At 46.1% G+C, this 22430-nt stretch overlaps 1 pseudogene; it reads right to left on the bottom strand.

Moving 5' to 3' along the window:
- Positions 1 to 10630: 10630 nt before the first annotated feature.
- On the bottom strand, positions 10631 to 10747 carry LOC136657711 (5S ribosomal RNA; annotated as a pseudogene).
- Positions 10748 to 22430: the final 11683 nt, after the last annotated feature.

Raw genomic sequence — 22430 nt, 5'->3', positions numbered from 1 at the left:
TCCTACAGACCAAAGTGTAGTACAAATAGTGGGAGTGCTAAATGGCCAAGCCACTGCTTCAATTAAGGTTGATATACTACATTACACGGAGTTTCTCTTCCATTGTGTTTGCCTTGTGCTTTGGATGGATGCCCAGAACAATAAAGCATCATCGCATATTCTAGTGTTTAAAGAATATCCACTTACCACTTTTTCTTCTTAGCAGAAATCTTTGTTGTCTAAGGAGTGGCCCACGGTTATCATTTCCTTGTGCCAGAACAGGTGAAAGAAGCTTCTGGGAGAGGCAAATGGGACAGAGTTGTCTTAACTCTGTCACACTGGTCATTAAATATGTTTTGGGTGGGGCAAAGGTCAAAACAGCACATGGATCATGGTGGCAGCCATTCAGATGGGTATACAAAGTGGTGCCAGTGAAAGGGGACAATGACCCACTTGTGAAACAGTGCAATGAGCACCAAGCAGGAACACCTGGGAGAGCAGGGAGAAGACAGGGAGGGGGAAGACCAGCTGGGGGGGGCACTACAAAATAGCCTCCCTATGATGAGGCAGTCCTGGAGGAAGGAGTTGAGGAGGCCAGGTTTGGTGGGCATCAGCCCCAACCTTCGGGGAGCTACCCCGAATCAGGCTTGAGGAGAGGGGGCAAAATCCCCAGCACCTAGGCCATGACAAACTATACAGTACATAACAAATGTTTTCAGGGTTCCATTTCCACTACAGTTTTCAATGCACTTCTATTACCCCAATGTGTTCTGGACACTGTAATTCAGGGGTGGGCAAACTTTCAACTTTAGTGTTCCTGAACTTTTAGCAATTGTGTAGGAGAGAGAATTTCAGCAGGTGCAGCTTGTTATCTGTGACCTCTTCTATACAATTGTTAAAGGTCCAGGATCCCAAAAGTTGAAAGTGTGCCCAACCCTGCTGTAGTTAGTTAAGGGTTGTCTCAGTTTCCTTAACAAACTACAACCCCCCCCCACCCCCCAGGATGCATTGGAGGAATAGAAGTGCACTGAAAGTGGATAAGAACTGTAGTGGAAATGCAGCCCAGGTCTTCTCAGTAAGCACCAGTATATACAATTCAAACATGGGAAAGTAAAACTTACACCTTAAGACCAGAACTACTAGCCCCAGCAGTACAATTTTGTCAGTGTCTAGCACTAGAAGTACTAGAGAGCTGTTTTTTTTTTTAAAGCTTCCAGCATGCTTGGGTCATGTTCTTATTTTTAGATTCTATCATGCTAGCCATGCTAGAGTCTTGAATAGCGAGCTCAGAGCTAGGAAGGATGGCCACCACCATGTTTATGTCACTTCCATCTTGTTGGCAACCTTCAGTCTCGAGAGACTATGGTATCGCGCTCTGAAAGGTGGTTCTGGAATAGTGTGGCTGAAAAGGCCAATTCGGGAATGAATTCCATCTATCTTCTATCAAAATGAATGCAGCAGCCTGTCAGGAACATGGCAGCCTCCGTAGTGTATGGCGTGTATGGTGACAACATGGTGACCACCATACAACCGATTTCAATGAGGAGATGCCATTTTCTGGTTTTTAAAATAACCGCGCTGGAAGCATGATGGAAAAGTCACTTCTGCATTTTATTTTCTTACTAAAAAAAGAACACAGCATCAGTTCAGTTCACAGAATTCCCAGGCCCCAATAATGAGCTTCACCCTTTCTTCTAGTTTAGTGTGTTGCCTGAACACATGGCATTGGATGAAGTCTTCAAGCTTTTTGGTGTTGCCTGAAGGTGAAATTAGCAGCATGGAGTACAAATATAAGTCTGGAGCACAGAAAAAAAAGAAAATGAAAAGCCAAACAAAGGCCAGACACATTTACCAGGGCTTTGTTTCAAAATCATCACATAGTAATGAGGGAGAGAGTGAAAGCCAGTCCTTGGATGCCCCTGCAGTATTAGGAGAAGAAAAGTCAATGAGGAGATCTTTGCTGAGGAAGAAGAAAAGAGACAGTAGCACTACTCAAAGGTAGCACTACTCAAATTCTGACAGGTGTTCTCATTTTGTTTCAGTCTTGCTCTTGCTAAGTTAAAACTGCCAATTCAACTTGTTTTAAAAATGTAGTAACCTCTGGTTTGTAGGGAAATTTAGGAAGTGGAGGGGCAATCAGGCATCTTGCCAGTTCTTAGCATCTTGCTCTGATTTTTGCGGCTTGGACTCGAGTCACCTGACTCGAGTTCCCATCCCTGGAAATTAGTGTTATCTCCATATTGCAGATGGAGCTTGGCTGAAGCTTAGAGGAAGTGGCTTGCCGGAGGCCACTGCATGAGTTCATGGCAGAGGTGAGAGTCAAAGCAAGGAAGTCCAGATCCACAGTTCAGTCTTGTCTCTACTTATGCCACAGCTGGGCCTTCCCTAGGTGACCACCTGAGCGATGTAATTTCCTTGGTTTCTGCAGATGTACAGCATTACGGAGCCCATGGGTGTAATTACAGTTATTCCAATACGGAAAACCTTCTATGAACACATCGACGCTTCTAAGCGAAACATTCTAGCAAACAAAAATGAAACGTGTGGGTGTCGTTTGGATGGATAATCCAAACTGCCTTGTGGATTTTTAAACACATGAGCAAACTGGTATGAGTCATCCCACTCCAAAGCTCCTGGATTTCTACAGAATGTGGTGGATGATGATTTCTGTTTTGAAAGCAATATAGCTGCGAGTTCTGTTGAGACAACCCAGAGCTTCTGCCGCCTTCTTTGCAAATGTGACCGCGAATGAACCTTGCCGCTACAGAACCCTGCCGTTGCCATGAAACTGGACCCCGGAGCTGCTATGGATTTTTTCTCTCTTGCCAGTGGGCTTAGACCAGTGGTTTGCAAACTCTCAGGGAGAGTTTGAAGTGCACTAGATGCTTGCTGGGGCGGGGGGAGGCAAAACTGGGAGTGTGATCGCTGCGCTTTCATTTTTCAAGACCTGGGGAGCCCTAAAGACTCTCGCGCAGGGCTCCCCGAACCCCAGGAAGACTGCTGCAAGGACTGGTAAATAAATGCCAGTCCCTGCAACCCCCTTAGCGACGCGATCCTGGGGAATGCGTCGCTGCCTTCTCCCTGCCCCCGCCCCTTAAGGGGAAAGTGGCCAGGGCTCACAGGTTGGGGCGTTGCAACGCCACAGTTTGAAAAGCCCTGGCTTACACACTCTCATCTCTGCATGGAATCAGGCAACGGGATGATCCGAAGACATGAACAAGTTAAGACTGTCAGAATGAGGCAAATTCCCACAGCTGCGGATTTTGAGGAGGTAAAGTGCACCAGACTGCACCATAACAAAGACTTCTACAAACCCAAGTCAAGAATGGGGCTACCAGTAGACCCAGGGACTGAGAGAATGAGAGACTCCATGCAGTTGGATTCTGCAGAAAGAATGACATAGAGGGGTAAATTCATATGGGCTAAGTCAGGGGTGCCCAAACCCTGGCCCAGGGGCAAATCTGGCCCTCCAGAGACTTTCTGGAGCCCACACTGGCCCAACTGACTGACTACACACTGACTGCTCTTAGCATGAGGGCCTACTATTTGACCTCTTGTGCAAGCTGCAGGCAGAGGGCTCCCTCCACTGCTTGCTGTTTCATGTCTGTGAAGCAACAGCGGCAGCAAAGGGAAGGCTGGCCTTGCTTTGCGCAAGGTCTTTTATAGGCCTTGAGCTGCCACAAGACTTTCATTCATTCATATAAATTCCATCTCTAATATATTCATTTATGTAAATTTATTCAAATTTTAAATGTAAATTAATTCTTTCTTCCCCCCAGCCCCCAGCACAGTGTCAGAGAGATGATGTGGGTGCTCCTGCCAAAAAAGTTTGGACACCCTGGGCTAAGAGAACCCAAGGCTCCAAAACCCACATAAGCATGGGAATGAATGGAACCTATTGAATCCTTAACCCCAGAGGACAATATCATGGAGACATTGGGCACTACAGAAGCCCTGTGCTAGCTTACTTTCTTACTCTGAGATTTATGGGAGACCTGGAAAACCCCAAATCCCCACTGGAAGACCTGGAGTAACCATGGGATTGATCTAGGTAAGGAAAACGAGTTTGACAAAAGTTTGACAAAACAGCTTAAGCTGAGAAATAACTCAAGATTCTCAATTCTCTGTTCCCCTAGACTAGAGCACTTTGACTCCTACCTGGGATAAAGTGTCAGCCCATTGCTATAGTTTTGGATTACTAGTGGTTCCCAAACTGTGAACCATGGCTCCCCGGGGAGCTACAGAAACCAGACAGGGAGGTCATGGAGTCCTTGTGAAAACCTGTTGCCCTATACAATGTATAAGACTGTAGCCCTAATGAGGACCGGCAGCCAATGGCCCAGTAGCTCAAGGGAGCCACCAGTCAAAAAAGTTTGGGAACCAATGGATTACCTTGTTGGCAACCTTCAGTCTCGAAAGACTCTGGTATCACGCTCTGAAAGGTGGTTCTGGAACAGCGTCTAGTGTGGCTGAAAAGGCCAATTCGGGAGTGACAATCCCTTCCACACTGGGAGCAAGTGCAGTCTGTCCCTGGTCTGTCTCCCTGGCTGTGGGCCTTCCTTCTTTGCCTCTTAGCCTCAGACTGTTGGCCAAGTGTCTCTTCAAACTGGGAAAGGCCATGCTGCACAGCCTGCCTCCAAGCGGGCCGCTCAGAGGCCAGGGTTTCCCACTTGTTGAGGTCCACTCCTAAGGCCTTCAGATCCCTCTTGCAGATGTCCTTGTATCGCAGCTGTGGTCTACCTGTAGGGCGCTTTCCTTGCACGAGTTCTCCATAGAGGAGATCCTTTGGGATCCGGAACCAATAGATTAGACTATCAGTATTTACACACCAGTCCTAACTAACTCCCCACCCCACCAATGCAGCCATGCCAACAGAGTGCTCATAGCATTTTGTGAGGGGGGGGGAGCAGTCTCAGAGGCCCTCTTGAGGTAAGGAAAATTTAGTTACCTTTCCTTGGGGTAAGTCTCCACTGCCCGAATGGGTCTCCTCAGATCTGTGCCAGCCATTTAGCTGGTGCAGAACCAAGGAGTAAGGGAGAGGGAACCGGAGAAGGAATGGGGATAGGATCCTGCCACACACAAAGTGATGCCAGCATTCAAACCTTCAGCATCCCCTTCTTTATGCCAACTGCCCCCACCCCTGTTCCCCCTGCCCTGTTCTGCCCACCCCACTCATGGGCTGCTGCCACTGCCATTTGCAGCAGCTTTCCCAAAATGGCAGCTCATCCTAAAGGCATGTCTATATGCCTGTCATATGTGCCTTTATGACATTGCAAAGCCCAGTTGGGATTGGGCCCCGAGTCAGTCCTTGCTTTCTGATTCTACTGACTTTTCCTCACTTATCACCAGTAAATCAATAGCTGGAATTGGGGGTGGCATATGTGACCTCATAGAAATTAAGGACAGAATGCTATCTGCATTTCTGTGGAGAGAGCATGTTTTCAAAAGCCCTACCGATAAGACAATTCCCTCCCTTCAAAGGAGGACCACATTTTCATGCTCAAGTTCAGGGGTGTCCAAACATTTTTGGCAGGAGGGCCACATCATCTCTCCGACACTGTGTCAGGAGTCGGGGGGGGGGGGAAGAATTAATTTACATTTAAAATTTGAATAACTACATAAATGAATATATTAGAGATGGAACTTATATGAATGAATGAAGGTCTTGCAGTAACTTAAGGCCTTGCACAAAGCAAGGCTGGCCTTTCCTTCACTGTCACTGCTGCATCACAGACATGAAACCGCAAGTAGTGGACAGAGCCCTCATCCCACAGCTCACATGAGAGGTCGAACAGTCACCCTCATGCTGAGAACGGTTGCATTGGACCAGTGCAGGCTCCAGCAAGTCTCCGGAGGGCCAGAGGCCCATTGGCGACTGGGAGCTCCCTGTGGGCCGGATTGGGAGCCCCCAAGGGCCGCAAGTGGCCCCAGGGCCGGGGTTCGGGCACCCCTGCTCAAGATAATGCTATCCTAGAAATGTAGAAGTTTCTTGGTCTTTGGTGTGTCAGATCGAGAACCTTCCACATTTGTGCAAGTCTCCCCAAATCATTACTAGCTGTGCAGGAAGAAGGCAGGATATGAGAATTAGATGGAATTTTCGGGGCACCAACATGAAGTTTTAATGAGCTCGACCTTCCTTCAATTATGGCTTCCGTTGACTAATCTGTTATGTCGAACCATTTTTTTTTCCTCCCCAAATGGATTAGTCACACGTAAAGCAATAAGACAAAATATGTGGGAGTGTCATCGGCAATAAGCAGAGTAAAACCAAAATATGCTTTTCACAGCTTTGAAGTACCTCCTAATATATTTGCTCTCTCAGCTGTCAAGAGATGTAAAAATAAAAAAAAATAAAGCAAACTAAAGTGCATGGACTTACAATTAAATGAGAGACTATTATCCACTTCAGACAGCTCTCTCAGATAATTTTTGATGGGGTGTCAGAGTTAACATAAAAGCCCATTTTTAACCATTGACATGAACATGAAAAAAATGCGTGTAATTTATCATACTCTGTGGCATAGCTGGGGGAGTGCAAAGTGCTAAGTTTTGCAAGGAACCACAGAGCAGCGTGCAAGAGGCTTCTCCCCTTTGGAGCCATTCTGGGCAAATGCCTCTGTTTTGCTCCCCCCACCCAGAACGGGAAGGGGAGGGGCTGCTTTCAAGCTGCGGAGAAGCTCCCTACAAAACAGCGCTTTGCACCCCCTCTAGCTATGCCACTGATCCTATGCATAAGTAAATTCTGCTGAGCTCAAATGGAGCTTCCTCCCAAGTAAATGTGCATATATAGCAGCCTTACAGTGACAACTTAGTTCAAGCTATGCCTGCTGTACATGTATGGCAAGTGGAGTTGAAAGTTGAGACTTTATTCACATTGGCAGTGGTTTTCTATGTATGAACATGTCCAGTATGCTCAACATGGTTGAAAATTATCATCATCAAAGGTATTTTTTTCCACTGCATTTCAAGCTGTAAAGAAATCCTCAGTAGATAACAGCAAAATGGGGAAAAAACCAAATATAAGAAAAATAACATTAAAAATCTGCTTCTTGCAAGGCTTGGGAAGCCACTGACAGTCTCCCCAGAGGAAAGGAACATTTGTCTTCTTCCCCCAAGTAAAGCCTCAGCCCCTGCGGTGGGGGTTCATGAGTGCGCCAACTAAATCACTGGCTAAATCACAGACTACTAAGCCCAGCACAGGGGATAGTATCCAAGGGAGGAGGCCTCACCAGTCCCACCCCCTTCCCACGCTGGTCCCACACCCTATTCCAGCCTTCCCCCTGTCCAGGAAAGCCTCTCCTGCCCACTTGGTCCATGCCCCCCGCGTTGCCAGGTGCTCACCTTTCCATTGCCGGTGGCTGGGTCCTCTTCAGCTGACAGGGAGGCAGAGACCTCCCCGCTGGTGCTGCTTACTTCACACGGGCCACAAACGTGCCTTATGGCATGTTTGCAACACCCAGTGCCAGCGATGTGAGTGTACCACTAGCGTTGAGGCTCATAGGATTGGGTTCATGGGGCCAAATTGGTTGCTTTTGGAGGGGACAGCATCCAGTACAAGTCACTCATGCCAGGTGCCATCCCAGCCCTGACATGTTCTCATCCCTCCCCCATTCCATCCCATTCTGCTTACTCCCCTACCCCATTCTGTCCACCCCAATGAATTAACAAGAACTCCTCCTCTCCACCACTGCACACAGGGACTTCTCCATCATCTGCAGCGGTGACTCGGAAACACATGGCTGTAAGAGCTGCTGGATCAGTTTTCACAAAACAGTAAAGTTGTGGAATGCCAGTTCTAGAGAGGCATAAGAGTCAAAGGAAGAGCTGCATAAGAATTGGCTGTTAGCAATTAAAGTATCAATATTTAAACTATCCTCTATGCATGTGACCTGGTCATTGAAAGCCAGCCCAAAGAAAAGGTCTTCTCTTCCAGAAAGTTTGGGTACCAAATGAATAAGCAGCCTGGTGAGACTTGCAAGAATTGAGTGCAAGGTCTTGTTGTGTTAGTGAACCAGAATTTACACATTTGAGCTAAGAAGTGGTTTCATGATGAGTGCTACACCAAAGACCCTGAAGCTCTGCCTGGAAGAGGCTGTTTTAGGACTGCATTCTTATATGCACCTTTTCCTCCTTCCTGCTTCATAGTGCAGCCTAGTAGCCATTAGCAAGGAAGCAGGCCTTCAGGAGTCAGCAGTAGGTCAGGCTACTGCAGCAAAGTGATTCATTCTTGTGAAACCGACGACTTGAGTTACTAGCAGAAAAGCCCTGCAGAAGGAGCAGTTTACTGTAACAATATGGCAAGAACAGACATTTACAAGAAGGTTTTGACAAGGACAGTACTTTGTATATAATCATTGTCAACCCACATCACTTTAATTGCATTCAGTTTCCTTAAACTCACTTATTTTGCAGATGCTATGGTCAAGATATGCTGTCTTTCACACACAACTCAGCTGAAGCCTTTCTAAAACGATTACTCAAAAGTAGCCCATAATATCTTGCTTAAGCTTTACAGAAAAAGTAGTGAATTTGCACATGTCCTTGGTCAATATCGTTTCTCGGTTTAAAATATTTATGTTCCATTTTTCTGCCCATCAAGAACACCCCCCTCCCGGCAGCTAAAATGAACAGTAACAGCAGGATAAAGCTTATAGCAAATGAACAATAAACACCAGGCCAGTAGAATACAATCAAGACATTAGCAATTTTAAAACTAAAGGCATATTCAGTTGGCACTGAGCCATGGGGAGGTCACATACAGCATCCCCACAACTCTGAAGGTCTCCCAAATGCTTCGGAAAGGCACTTGGTATTTCAGCAAATGCACTTATGGTATTTTGGTACTTCGGAAGTGCCTTTCCAAAGTATCTAGGAGGCCTTCTGAGGTATGGGGAGGTTGTGTGTGGCCTCCCTGTGCTTCAGAAGGCTTCCCAAAGGCTATGGACTGGCACCTCTGGTTTGCCAGATCCACCCCACCCCCACAGATTTGATTATCTGCAGATATTGGTATCCGTTGGGGGTCCTGGAATGGATTCTCCATGAATATCGAAGGCCCACTGTACCTCCTTTTGTTTGCCCTAAATATCCTGCTAGTCCATTGGATGACCCCTGCTTCTAGTACTGTGAAAGAAGTAAAGAAAATTTTTTCCCCCCAAGTTATTCCTTAAGCATCATTTTCTCAAAGCTAAAAGCCTCCAACTGTTGTGGCCTTTCCTTAGAAGAAAGGCACTTCAGCTCCCTAATCATTTTCTTTGCCTTCTTTCTCACCTTTTCCAGCTCTACAATACCCGGTTTGAGGTAAAACAATCAGAACTTTGCACAATATACCAAATGTGTCTGTACCACAGACTTGATGTGGTATAGTGGTTGAAAGACTGAGCTACAAGTCAGGAAATCCCTGTTTCAAATCTCACTTCAGTCATGAACTCAGTAAGGGCCCAATCCTATCCAACTTTCCAGCACTGACGAAGCTGCAGTGCTGCCCCAAGGCAAGGGAACTATTGTTCCCTTGCCTTGAGGAGGCTTCTGTGACTGCCCCCCCCCCATCACAAGATGAGGCGTGCATCCTGTTGGCACAGCTGCATCGGTGCTGGAAAGTTAGATAGGATCGGGCCCTAAGTGAACCTAAGCAAGTCAGTCTACCAGTTTTCCATGTGCAATGCAGGAATAATGACTAAGCAGCAAATAGCATCTTCAGGGGCAATTAAAATTTTCATGAGGAGAGGATGATGATCTGTGAGAACATGGTTGGCAACCTTTAGTCTCGAAAGACTATGGAATAAGCCTATAGCACCCGGTATTCCCATGAGGTCTCCCATCCAAGTACTAACCAGGCCTGACCCTGCTTAGCTTCCGAGATCATGGTATAAGCCTACAGCACCCGGTATTCCCAGGCGGTCTCCCATCCAAGTACTAACCAGGCCTGACCCTGCTTAGCTTCCGAGATCATGGTATAAGCCTACAGCACCCAGTATTCCCAGGCGGTCTCCCATCCAAGTACTAACCAGGCCTGACCCTGCTTAGCTTCCGAGATCATGGTATAAGCCTACAGCACCCGGTATTCCCAGGCGGTCTCCCATCCAAGTACTAACCAGGCCTGACCCTGCTTAGCTTCCGAGATCATGGTATAAGCCTACAGCACCCGGTATTCCCAGGCGGTCTCCCATCCAAGTACTAACCAGGCCTGACCCTGCTTAGCTTCCGAGATCATGGTATAAGCCTACAGCACCCGGTATTCCCAGGCGGTCTCCCATCCAAGTACTAACCAGGCCTGACCCTGCTTAGCTTCCGAGATCATGGTATAAGCCTACAGCACCCGGTATTCCCAGGCGGTCTCCCATCCAAGTACTAACCAGGCCTGACCCTGCTTAGCTTCCGAGATCATGGTATAAGCCTACAGCACCCGGTATTCCCAGGCGGTCTCCCATCCAAGTACTAACCAGGCCTGACCCTGCTTAGCTTCCGAGATCATGGTATAAGCCTACAGCACCCGGTATTCCCAGGCGGTCTCCCATCCAAGTACTAACCAGGCCTGACCCTGCTTAGCTTCCGAGATCATGGTATAAGCCTACAGCACCCGGTATTCCCAGGCGGTCTCCCATCCAAGTACTAACCAGGCCTGACCCTGCTTAGCTTCCGAGATCATGGTATAAGCCTACAGCATCCGGTATTCCCAGGCGGTCTCCCATCCAAGTACTAACCAGGCCTGACCCTGCTTAGCTTCCGAGATCAGACAAGATCAGGTATCTGCAGGGTAACAGTTGCTGTCTGGCTATCCCCCTACACCATAGATATGAGATATACATGGGATTTCTAGTAACAGCTAGAATGAACCCGAGACACATCACAAGTATTTGGTGAAAGTTACGGAGCCAGACCTTGCTACTATTTTGCTGGCATCCACCATTTTTCTTTCCTCACAATGTCACCAATCTAACATTTTGAAAAATTATATTTTTTTCAATACCGGACAGATACAATAAAGACATATCTCCTGAAAGAAATAATTATATTAAAAAAATATCAATCTACAATCAGACCAGGTTGGAGGTTGAAGGTCAAGAGGACATCAACTTCAAGAAGTGACCTGGGGGAGCCCACGGCAGGCACCAGGGTGTTCAGCTTAATCAATCCAAAGAGGATCAGCCTAAGACATTTTGCCAGAGTCTTCTATGACTCGCTAGTGGAGATTGTTCCTAGTCAGAGGTGTTATGCTCTGCCCCAGAACAGGAGCAGAAACAGGGGTGTAAAGCAGCCAATGCTCCCTCCGCAAAGGAGGATCAAAGAAGTGACTGGAAGACAGATTTCTGCATTCTCTGCAGAGCAGAAGGAGCTGGTGGCTTCCTCCCACCCAATTCCTTCTCCTGTGGAACCTCCTCTTTGAAAGACAAGGAACAAGGAAAGCACAAAGCCAGCGGTACCTCCTCTGTAACTAGTGCGGAGCCTATGGGGCAGTCAGGCACCCCCCCCTTGGTGTAATGGTGACATGTACCCCTCACGCTCTGCCCTAGTTACACCTGAGTCCTCACTGTTTACAGATGTAATGAACAGAGACCACATTAGTGTAAGAGAGTCTGGAACAGCAGGTATGAATGCTCCATACCTGATGTGATGAGGTCTCCAGTAGAGCAATCTGAGAGTGTCCTCATTCTGATGCATTTTGGGGGGGGGGGGATGTTGGCCACCAGCTGGCAGTGCTAAGAGGTGAATAAGAAACCCACTACTCATCATATTGTAGAGATTGAAAGGTTCTGTGCCAGCTAAGTCTGGCAAAATTATTCATAAAGGGTCCCGACAGCTCATAGTTTGTTTAAAAAAAAAATTGGCTTTTTATTTATGTGGATGGTACAAACCCATGCTACAAACTTCAGGGAAGGAAATGTCCTAAGGTTAACAGCCTTGTGCCAAGTTCCATCCCAAATCAATTTCTTCTTTTGGCATTAAGAAGTCATGAGTAATACAGCCACTCTGCTGAAGTGTTTATAAATGTAATATCTCATAAAGGTCATTCTATCTTTGATTTACACCATAGCACCAGGGGTTGAAATTAATGGCTTTGGCCACTGGTTACAAAAGGCTGCAAGCTAATTCTGTCACTAATAGCCATGTACTTTAAGCAAGTCAGGGGTTTATTTTAATTTTCAGAGTATTCCCTTTAAGCGCCATGTTTGTTCATGTAGCTCCCATCCACAGCCATATAGTTAATTTTAATTTAAATATACCTCATGTTTCCATAGCATGCACTCAGATCAACTTAGAAGGGGAATATAAAACAAACAAACAAAACAAAAATACAGCATGAAACTAAAAAGAAGTCAGATAGAACAACAAGGGGATACCTTCTCCCAGGTAAGGAAAGTAGCCCTGCAATGGTTGGCAACCTTCAGTCTCGAAAGGCTATGGTATAAGCCTACAGCACCCGGTATTCCCAGGCGGTCCCCCATCCAAGTACTAACCAGGCCTGACCCTGCTTAGCTTCCGAGATCATGGTATAAGCCTACAGCACCCGGTATTCCCAGGCGGTCTCCCATCCAAGTACTAACCAGGCCTGACCCTGCTTAGCTTCCGAGATCATGGTATAAGCCTACAGCACCCGGTATTCCCAGGTGGTCTCCCATCCAAGTACTAACCAGGCCTGACCCTGCTTAGCTTCCAAGATCAGATGAGATCACGTATGTGCAGGGGCTACTCAATTCTGTGGCAGCTCTGGAGCTGTTGCAGAATCAAACTGTTCTGCGTTGGGCCAAGCAGCTGGACCCGGACCTCAGGATCCGGGTGTAGCTGAGCTCTACTGATCCTGCCCTCCCCCTGCCCAGCACCTTCCCTCTGGAATGCCTCCTCCCTGCCCTCCCCCTGCCCCGGAACCTCTCCCCCTGCCTCCCCCTAGGCCAGCCATTTTCAATTAGTGTGCCACAAGTGGTCCACCAGTGTGCCACAGGAATTTGGAGAAAGGTCATTTATTAGTAGGGCCAATGGGAGATGTGACCCTTCCACTGGCAGCATGGTGCGCCTTGTCAATTGTCAAAAACCTGATGGTGTGCCTTGACCATTTTAGTGCCTTGTCCATGTGCCGTGAGATGAAAGAGGTTGAAAATCACTGCTCTGTGCACTCACCTGCCTCTCTGCTGCCCGGCAGTTCAGGCAACGGAAGAGTAGCAGAGCACTGGCTCTTCACTGGCACTAGCCCAGTGCCAGCTGGCGCTGGGCTAACTCCGGCACCTGGCCGGCACTAAGGCTTGCAAACCCGCTTTATGGCACGTTTGTGACAGTGTGTGGCAGTGGTTAGCTGGTGCACACTGTTTAGGATTGGGCCCTAAATAGAATAGTGCTGACAATACACACCACTTTGAACACCAGGAAAGAGGTATACATCATGCCTTGGCATCCACAGTGGTTCCAGTTCAAGAACCCCATCATATGCCAAAACTCACAGATAAACAAAGTCGCGTGTCAGGACACCCAAATCTCCAAATGCAACTGGAGCTATGCTTTGGTCACATCCAGCTGGAGCCCAGGGAAGCCATGCACAGCCTCTCAGGACCTCAGAATGCCTTCAGAAAGCATTAGAGAAAGGCACTTACGTTTTTTTAAAAACAACAACCTGGAAGTACTTTTCTAATGCTTTCTGGAGGCCCAGAGAGGTCACATGTGGCCTCCCTGGGTCTCAAAAAACCCTCTGAATGGGATGGAGTGCAGCTCCAGTGACATTCAGAGGAGTACAGGTCAGACCTCAACTCAAGCCGAGACCCATGTTGAGTCAAAGCCACAGATGACAAGGTTCAACCTGTATTCATTTTTTAAATAACGAAAAAAATATCGAGCCTAAGAACGTTCTTGAAAGCACAGCTTTCAGTGTTAAATGCTTGCTGAAATAAAAGCTCTTCAGCATGAAAACACTTCATATACCAGAGTGATATTTATTTCTAGTACATGAGAGTAAGCAACATTGTATGAGACATCTCTCACTGAAGAACAACCAATTCATAAACTATTTCATTTTAGACCTTCAAAATGTTTATCATGATCTAGGTAGGGAGATACAAAATAAGTTTCCAAGAGCTTTTCCCCAGGTAGATAAAGAACCAGGACTGAAAGTATGTACTGTCCTGTGTTCTTTCCCAGGTTGATCCATAAGCTTCAGGTAACACTGTCCTAGACAGGCTGCCAACTCCAGCTCTGATTGTCAGTTCAGAGAGAGGAGAAAAGGGCACTGCCCCCAATCCTCTCTTCTCCGTGAATTGACGACTGACAGTACTGCCAATTATCTAAGTGCAACTGTGTGCACACAGCCCCAGCTAAGTGCCATGCAGTCTGATCAAATGCAAGTTTACACAGAAGTAAGTTCTGTTGACTTCAGTGGAAGTTCCAATTAAGTGAGCACCTGACTGCAGACCCAGATCAGTTAAGAATTTGATTTCCCCAGTTGATTTCTCCTTTCCATTATAATAGTGTTTCCACCTTCTTTTCTTTTGGCTTCCTGTAGAAACACTGTATCCCCCAGTTCCAGGAATTCACCCAAAATTAGCCACTCTCCAAGTTTATAATGGCTGAACGGATGTACAGGAATCAGGCATTGGTAGATTCAGATTCAGCTCTAACACCATCCATGACATGAAACTTTCTCCAGAAGAACATGAAGACTGAAATCAACACATGCTTATTACAGAGTAAGCTCTAAAGAACTTGGTGGGGCTTATTTCCAAGTAGGGATTGGGCAATATAAAATATTGAACATCACAGCTGCTACAAAACCTGTTGTCAGGCAGTCAAATCCAAGGCAAAAATCTGGATATTTGACCATGCAAATAGATAACTTAGGGCCCAATCCTATCCAATTTTCCAGTGCCGGTACAGCTGTGCCACTTGGGCATGCACTGCATCTTGTGGTGGGGCAGCAGTCACAGAGGCCTCCTTAAGGTATGGGGACATTTGTTACCTTGCCTTGGGGCTGCATTGCAGCTGCACCAGTGCTGGAAAGTTGGATAGGTTTGGCCCCTTAGTGGTTTCCTTCAATAACAAGTCGCCCACATTCAAGGAATGTGGTACATCTGGGAAGATCTCAATTGTCTGAGAAGGCACCCAGATTAAGTTCTTAGTGAATTTGCCATTTGTTGCTAAAGTAAAAATTCAAATTTCAAAATAGTTAAGACTGCTACATTGATGTTTTCACTGTCCTCAAAAGTCCTTATAGATCAGCAGGAATCTTAGCTGCCAAAAGTAAGAAGTGATTAATAAGCACCTGGTTAATTTTAGACTCCTCAGATTCATTTAAGGAAAAGAAAAGAAAAGAAAGAGCAACACTAGCGAGTTTCTCCTGCTGTGATGCCCAATTAATATTCTGTCCCCCCCCCCCAAGTTATATTTCAAAGTTACAGAGAGGTGTTTTTATTCTCTTTCCTTTTTGAGTACAAGAATTGAATCTTGAAAATGACTGGTTTATTTTTCATAATTCCAAAGTTAGAGCTTCTTTACTTTTGTTGACACTTTAAATACTGAAATAGTACAACCTGTTTGAGTTGTGCTATGGAGCGACACCAAGTGACAATTTAGGTCAGAGGTGTCAAACATAAAGCCCGGGGGCTGGATATGGCCCATGGAAGCTTTTTATCTGGCCCTCAGGCTCTCAGCTGCTGAGCAGTGCTGAGGTGTTACTGCTGAAAGGGCAGCCCACGTGAAAACTGGGCTCTCCCATATCTTGAAATAGGATCAAGATTTGTGTGTTTTCTGTTCTGTCATTTGCAGCTAATGAGTGAGAAAAAGTGACCTGTTTAATGACATCACTTCCTGCTTATTGACATCACTTCTGGCCCTCAGCAGGTGCCATTAATGATATGTAGGAATGGTTGGCAACCTTCAGTCTCGAAAGACTATGGTATTAGCCTACAGCACCCGGTATTCCCAGGCGGTCTCCCATCCAAGTACTAACCAGGCCTGACCCTGCTTAGCTTCCAAGATCAGACAAGGTCAGGCATGTGCAGGGTAACAGTTACTGTATAATGAGTTTGACATCGCTGGTTTTGGTCTCTATGAGCTGGCAGGGAGCTGTCCATGGTACCCTATTTCTCCACCATTTGGTATACCCAATAGAGCAGGCATAACTGAATCACTGTTGCTCCCTGTTGCTCATGAAGGGTTATAACATAAAATTTGAAGCAATTTATTGTGGGAGCACCCATAGATCAAGCACAAGAAAGAAAGGAAAAATAGACAGTAAGACAGGAAAAATGCACGACAGTATTTATCAGAGCAGGAATGACCAGATGCTAGCCCCTGTGGCATACCAGGCTACCAGATTGTCCCATCCTGCCTCCTAGCACTGTACAGAGATGTCACAATACAGGTTGCTAATGTCTGGTCTGTGTTTCTTGGACCAATAACTGCACACAAATGTCAGCTTTCAAGCTGAAATTGGGACACTCCTCCTCAGTTCCAATATTGGAAGGAACCCATGCCCTAAAGGCCTCTGTGATTATGCGGATGCCTCTAACACACCTCTTTGTGCCAGCACTGGGGGGAGAGAAACCTGCAAGCAATGCAGGACTTGGGAAAGGCAGCAGTGTTCCTTGCCTTCCCTTCAAACTGGATTGAACTCTCAATCCTAGAGGACTGACTACAGCAGCAGCGTAGCTAATGAAAGTGTAGCCTGGTGCCAAAAACAAAATGATGCCCCAGAAGTAACATCATAACCAGTGGCCTAGCTAAGGCATCTTCTATCTGGGGTCGAAGAAGATTTTGTAGCCTCCTTATCATGACAAAACCAAATTTAATTTATTCAGTAAATAAATAAAATGTTTTCTGGTTAATTGGCCATAACGTTTGACAGAATACAGATATTCCAAAACAATTTTGTTTCACTACATTCAGCACTAAATTACCTTTCCAAAGACATGTAACATGATGGTATTATTCGTGCATACCAAGGTTTTCACAATTTTGGCCATGAGGGTCAAGCTCAGTTTGTTGTCCCCTAACGCTTGTTACCTGGTGCAACTGCCAGCCCTTACACCACTTTAGGTATACGACTGGACTACAGTATCTTCTGCTACAACAGAACATTGCTTGAAAAAGTAGAAATATAGAGAGGAACATTTGCATTTCTGTAATATTACTGTGTGGGGCTGCGTGAAAAGAAGCGGCGTGAGGTGCTTCACATTGCTGTGAGGGACAACGTTTGAGCATTCTTGGTTTCCTGACATCTGTCTATAGCTTCAATATATTGACAGCTTTTCTATTATGTATATCTTGCAGTGCTACGGCTAAACAATTTGATCCCCTCTAGTGAATGGCTGGTTCTTTTCAGAGTGAGGAAGGGAATGAGGGATGAACAAAATGCTTTTGATTAAACTTGCTGCTAAAAAGAGTCACCCAGTCTTCCCACTCTAAGTGAAAGATGTATGTGCCAAACAGTAATTGAAATGTATTCTTTGTTGGATGCTTTCATGCTATTTTCCCCCTACTGATTCTCGAAGACACTTGAGCAAAGATTTTTTTTTTTCCAATGACCACCTGCTGGGATTTGGTTTGATTTGAACAGATGAAAGACCATACGGGGGAGGAAAAGCCATAAAGATGTAGATAACGTTTGCCCATAGAATATTGATACCATCAATGCTGAAGAGGAGCAAATCATTGTTTCCTGATTTTTTTAAGATGGTTTATCCAAACGCAACAAGCAGAGACCATGTGTCGGGCAGACCAATCCTGAGCTGCCCAGAGCGTGAGGCTGCCGTGGTGCCAAAAGCAGCTGCCGCAGTATCCTGTGTGCCCTGGGCAGCTACCACTGTCTCCTCAGGAAAATGGGACTTTCATCCCCTTCCCCTGAGTAAAGGAAGTAGCCCCGCAATGGGGTTACTTGATTCTGGGGTGTCTCCAGAGCCGCTGCAGAATCAAGGAGTCCCAAGTAGGGCCATGTAGCCCGACACGGGGCTCAGGATCTAGTAGAGCTGAGCTCCACTGGTCCCACCCCCCTCTCCAGCCCTGCTCCCTCCTCTGCCATACTTGATCCCCACCCTCTCCCTGCCATCCCTCGCAACCCCACTCACCTCCCTGTTTCCCAGAAGTCTGGGTGACCACTGGGCGGTGGAATGTGGGCCCAGCGCCGGAGCTGGCTCAGAGCAGGCTTGCGCAGGGCTACCTTTGGTGCTGGTCCTGTGGTTCTAGGAGGGAGGTTCTCCCAGGGAGTCCCTTGGAGAGCCTGATCTCCTGGGCTGGTGGCAACAGATTCAAACTACCAAGGCTTTTCCTTGGCAAGCTGCATATCCAAAGAAGGGGAAGAGAGGGGAACCAGAAGAGAGTGAGTGTGCTGCACTAGGCAGTGTAGTGTAATGCACTACACCGGGGGGTGGGCAAACTTTCAACTTTAGGGATCCTGGACCTTTAACAATTGTGTAGGAGAGAGAATGTCAGCAGGTGCAGCTTGTCATCTCACAACGATGACATTGTGAGGTCCAGGATCCCTAATGTTGAAAGTTTGCCCACCTCTGCACTACACTCATAGTGTGGTGTGTTGAAATACGCCCTCATTATAGATAACCTGAAAAACGACCAATGTTTTCCAGAACATGGTTAGATACCTACCTGAGGAATGGTCAGGTGTACTGCAACCTCGCTGTGATAATTCCATATCACAACCACAATAATTTCAATTTGGAGGGCTGCATGCACCGATACTCAGTTTTCTGTTATACAGGAAAGTCTTCTACGTGCTGATTTTGCCCTGTTGCAAAAGGCAGAAAACACGCAAAGCCTTATTGGTCCAAGGTCTACCCAAACTCAATTTTAGAAGCAATAGCAATTCAGAAACGACAAAGTCTTCTTTTTGTTGCACTGACTGAAACTGCAACTGCTTGGTGGCGGGAGACATGCGAGGCTCCCATCAGCTTCCCTGCTTCTGTCAAGACAGCCTGATTAATGGGCTTGTTTATTTTCTACATGATTTTTCTGCTGCCAACATTTTACCTCAGAGCAAAGTTTGATTTTATCAGCTACTCCATTGTTGAGGGAAAAGGAGGTTGGGGCAGATTCTCAGAATCAGTTTCTCAGTGGAGAGCGTAATTGTTTGATTTTTTAAAAATAAAAATGTCAGTTACAGCAATTGTAATTTTGAATGGAAAGATATACATTATCAATCATATAGGTTGAGCCTATTTATCAGCAGGTTTTATATCAGTGGATCTGGCTCAACAGGGGTCCCCTGGAAGTGAGGAAACAGATCAGGGAGGTGACAAGGAGGGACAGGGTTGTAATCATGGGGGACTTCAATTATCCTCATACAAACTGGGTCAATCTGTGTTCTGGTCACAAAACGGAGACCGGATTCCTTGAGATGCTAAATGACTGTGCCTTAGATCAGCTAGTCATGGAGCCCACCAGAGGACAGGTGGCTCTGGATTTAATATTGTGTGGTACTCAGGACCTGGTTAGAGATGTCAGTGTTATGGAGCCATTGGGGAACAGTGATCATGCTGCGATCCGTTTCGACATGCACGTCGGGGGAAGAATACCGGGCAAATCTCTCACAAAAACCCTTGACTTCCGACGAGCGGACTTCCTCAAATGAGGAGGCTGGTTAGAAGGAGGTTGAAAGGGAAGGTAAAAAGAGTCCAATCTCTCCAGAGTGCATGGAGGCTGCTTAAAACAACAGTAATAGAGACCCAGTGAAGGTGTATACTGCAAAGGAAGAAGGGCTCCACTAAGTCCAGGAGGGTGCCCACATGGCTAACCAGCCAAGTTAGAGAGGCTGTAAAGGGCAAGGAAGCTTCCTTCTGTAAATGGAAGTTTGCCCTAATGAGGAGAATAAAAAGGAACATAAACTGTGGCAAAAGAAATGTAAGAAGGTGATACAGGAGGCCAAGCGAGACTATGAAGAACGCATGGCCAGCAACATTAAGGGGAATAATAAAAGCTTCTTCAAATATGTTAGAAGCAGGAAACCCGCCAGAGAAGCGGTTGGCCCTCTGGATGGTGAGGGAGGGAAAGGGGAGATAAAAGGAGACTTAGAGATGGCAGAGAAATTAAATGAGTTCTTTGCATCTGTCTTCACGGCAGAAGACCTCGGGCAGATACCGCTGCCCAAACAGCCCCTCCTGACCAAGGAATTAAGTCAGATAGAGGTTAAAAGAGAAGATGTTTCAGACCTCATTGATAAATTAAAGATCAATAAGTCACCGGGTCCTGATGGCATCCACCCAAGAGTTATTAAGGAATTAAAGAATGAAGTTGCAGATCTCTTGACTAAAATATGCAACTTGTCCCTCAAAATGGCCACGGTGCCAGAGGATTGGAGGATAGCAAATGTCACACCAAAGGGAAGGAGAGGGGACCCAAGAAACTAAAGGCCGGTCAGCCTAACATCTATACCGGGTAAGATGGTGGAATGCCTCATCAAAGACAGAATCTCAAAACACATAGACGAACAGGCCTTGCTGAGGGAGAATCAGCATGGCTTCTGTAAGGGTAAGTCTTACATGTAAGTCTTACATGTTTGACACCCCTGCCCTAGAGAGCTGCCATCAGCCAGTGGAGGCCACAATGGACTGTTTATTTGAAATTGTTTCTACCCTGATGCTTCAAAGTGCCTTACAGTAAACATTAAAACAATTACATGCAATTTAATTTTATGACAGAAGAATAAAACTGCTTGGAACTTGGCCATCAGTTCAAACTTTGGATGCCCAGTTGGTAGATAAAGTGGGATATATATTTGTAAATAAATAAATAAACTTTTAAAAAAGAGATTTAAAAGATGCACCTCTAAAAAGTCATGGAAATGCTGCAATCAGAAGTGAACCATATAAACCTTCCAGGGCAAGGAATTCCACAGGGCTGTCACTGAGGACACCCTCTCCCATGTGCTTCCCAGGCATTCCTCAGTGATAGGGGCACACAAGGGAGTCTGTACCATTGACCTCAGTGTGTGGACAGTCTCATATGGGGAAAGTCGGTCCTTGCAGTATCCCTGGTCTAAGACATTTAGGGCCATACCTTGAACTTAGCCTGAAAATGTACAGGCAGCCAGTATAACTGATGCAAGATTGGTACAATGAGTCCACAAAGAAGTTGCCAGGTTGCTCTCTCTCTCTCTCTCCCTCTCCCTCTGTGTGCGTGTGCGTGTGCGTGTGCGTGTGCGTGTCTGCTCCCATAGCAACATGCTCATTCACTCAGGTTAAGAGGTCTGTGTTTATCAGAGAGCCTGGAGGGTGTTGTGGTTCTGGTGTTGCACTTAGACCTGGAAGATCCAGGTTCAGGTCCCGGCTCAGCCATGAAGCTTCTTGAGTGACCTTGGGCCAGTCGCTATCTCTCAGCCTTACCTACCTTAGAGGGTTGTTGTGAGGACAAAAGGAGGGAAAGAACTATGTATACTACCCTGAGCTCCTTGGAGGAAGGGAAGTATAAAAATGTGAAAATAATAATAAAGACCATCAACTAGAAACTGCATTTTTGAGCCAAATTTCAGCACTCATAACAGTGGGATTAGTTATGTAGTATAGTAAAAGTATGCAAACTTTGTGTTTCTTTTTCTACTGAACACCGTTTCCTATTTATATGTCCTCACTCATAGGGAGAGCAGTCCACATAGTTAGTGATTTCAGCTGACTGAAAAAGAGGTTAACAACCAGTGACACGCTAGAGGACACAAAAAACGTATTTGCCATTACTGGACTTTCACCTTCAGCTAGATCACATCTAATGAACATCACTGCAGTGGCAGTTTCCTCCCACACTGACATCTGACATATAGAGGACAATGCCATTATAAGATGCCAAGATTCCTGGGAAAGTGAAGATCTGAAGCATTGCAAGGAAAGTGTTTCAGTGACCAAAGTGTAAGGCAGTCTGTTCCCCAGCTCTGTTTTGCTAGAGTACTGGGATTTAAACTGATCCAATCCCATGGGCTTCGATGGGATAAATAACACAGGTGAACACACATTTAGCTTCTTTAAACGTTACACCAATTCCTGGGTATATTTGGGGTGCCGATTCCAAAAATGGCATCCATTTTGCATAATTACATTCAGTTTTGGGGACACGGCATAGCATCTTTAGTGACTGGTTGAAGCAGCTTCCTCATGAGGAAGCCTACACCATGGCTTCCTCATGAGGAAGCTGCTTGAACCATTCACTAATGAGGCTATACTATATCTCCAATACTAGACGTGATAGGGCAAAACGGATGCCATTTTTGGAATTGGCACCCCAAATTCATATCATACCACTATAAAGTTTGGGAAAAACTCTTCTGACCCTCAATTTTGTAGGCCTGTGTAATTAAGTATCACATCTAGATTTCATCCATTCATATTTTTCTTTCAAACAGTGCCCTACATAGCTGATCTGAAGATGCATACACTACATTCCACTAGTTTCAACAACACATAAAGTCAAAAAATATTTGAGCATCGAAGCACAGTACCCTTGCCTTCTCTCAGAGATCCATGGGAAGTTCTCTCTCT

The sequence above is a fragment of the Tiliqua scincoides genome, chromosome 7 (assembly GCF_035046505.1).
Source record: "Tiliqua scincoides isolate rTilSci1 chromosome 7, rTilSci1.hap2, whole genome shotgun sequence".
In the NCBI taxonomy this organism is placed as follows: Eukaryota; Metazoa; Chordata; class Lepidosauria; order Squamata; family Scincidae; genus Tiliqua; species Tiliqua scincoides.
Note: the sequence above shows the minus strand (reverse complement) of the source record. Positions and strands in the feature narration are given on the sequence as shown.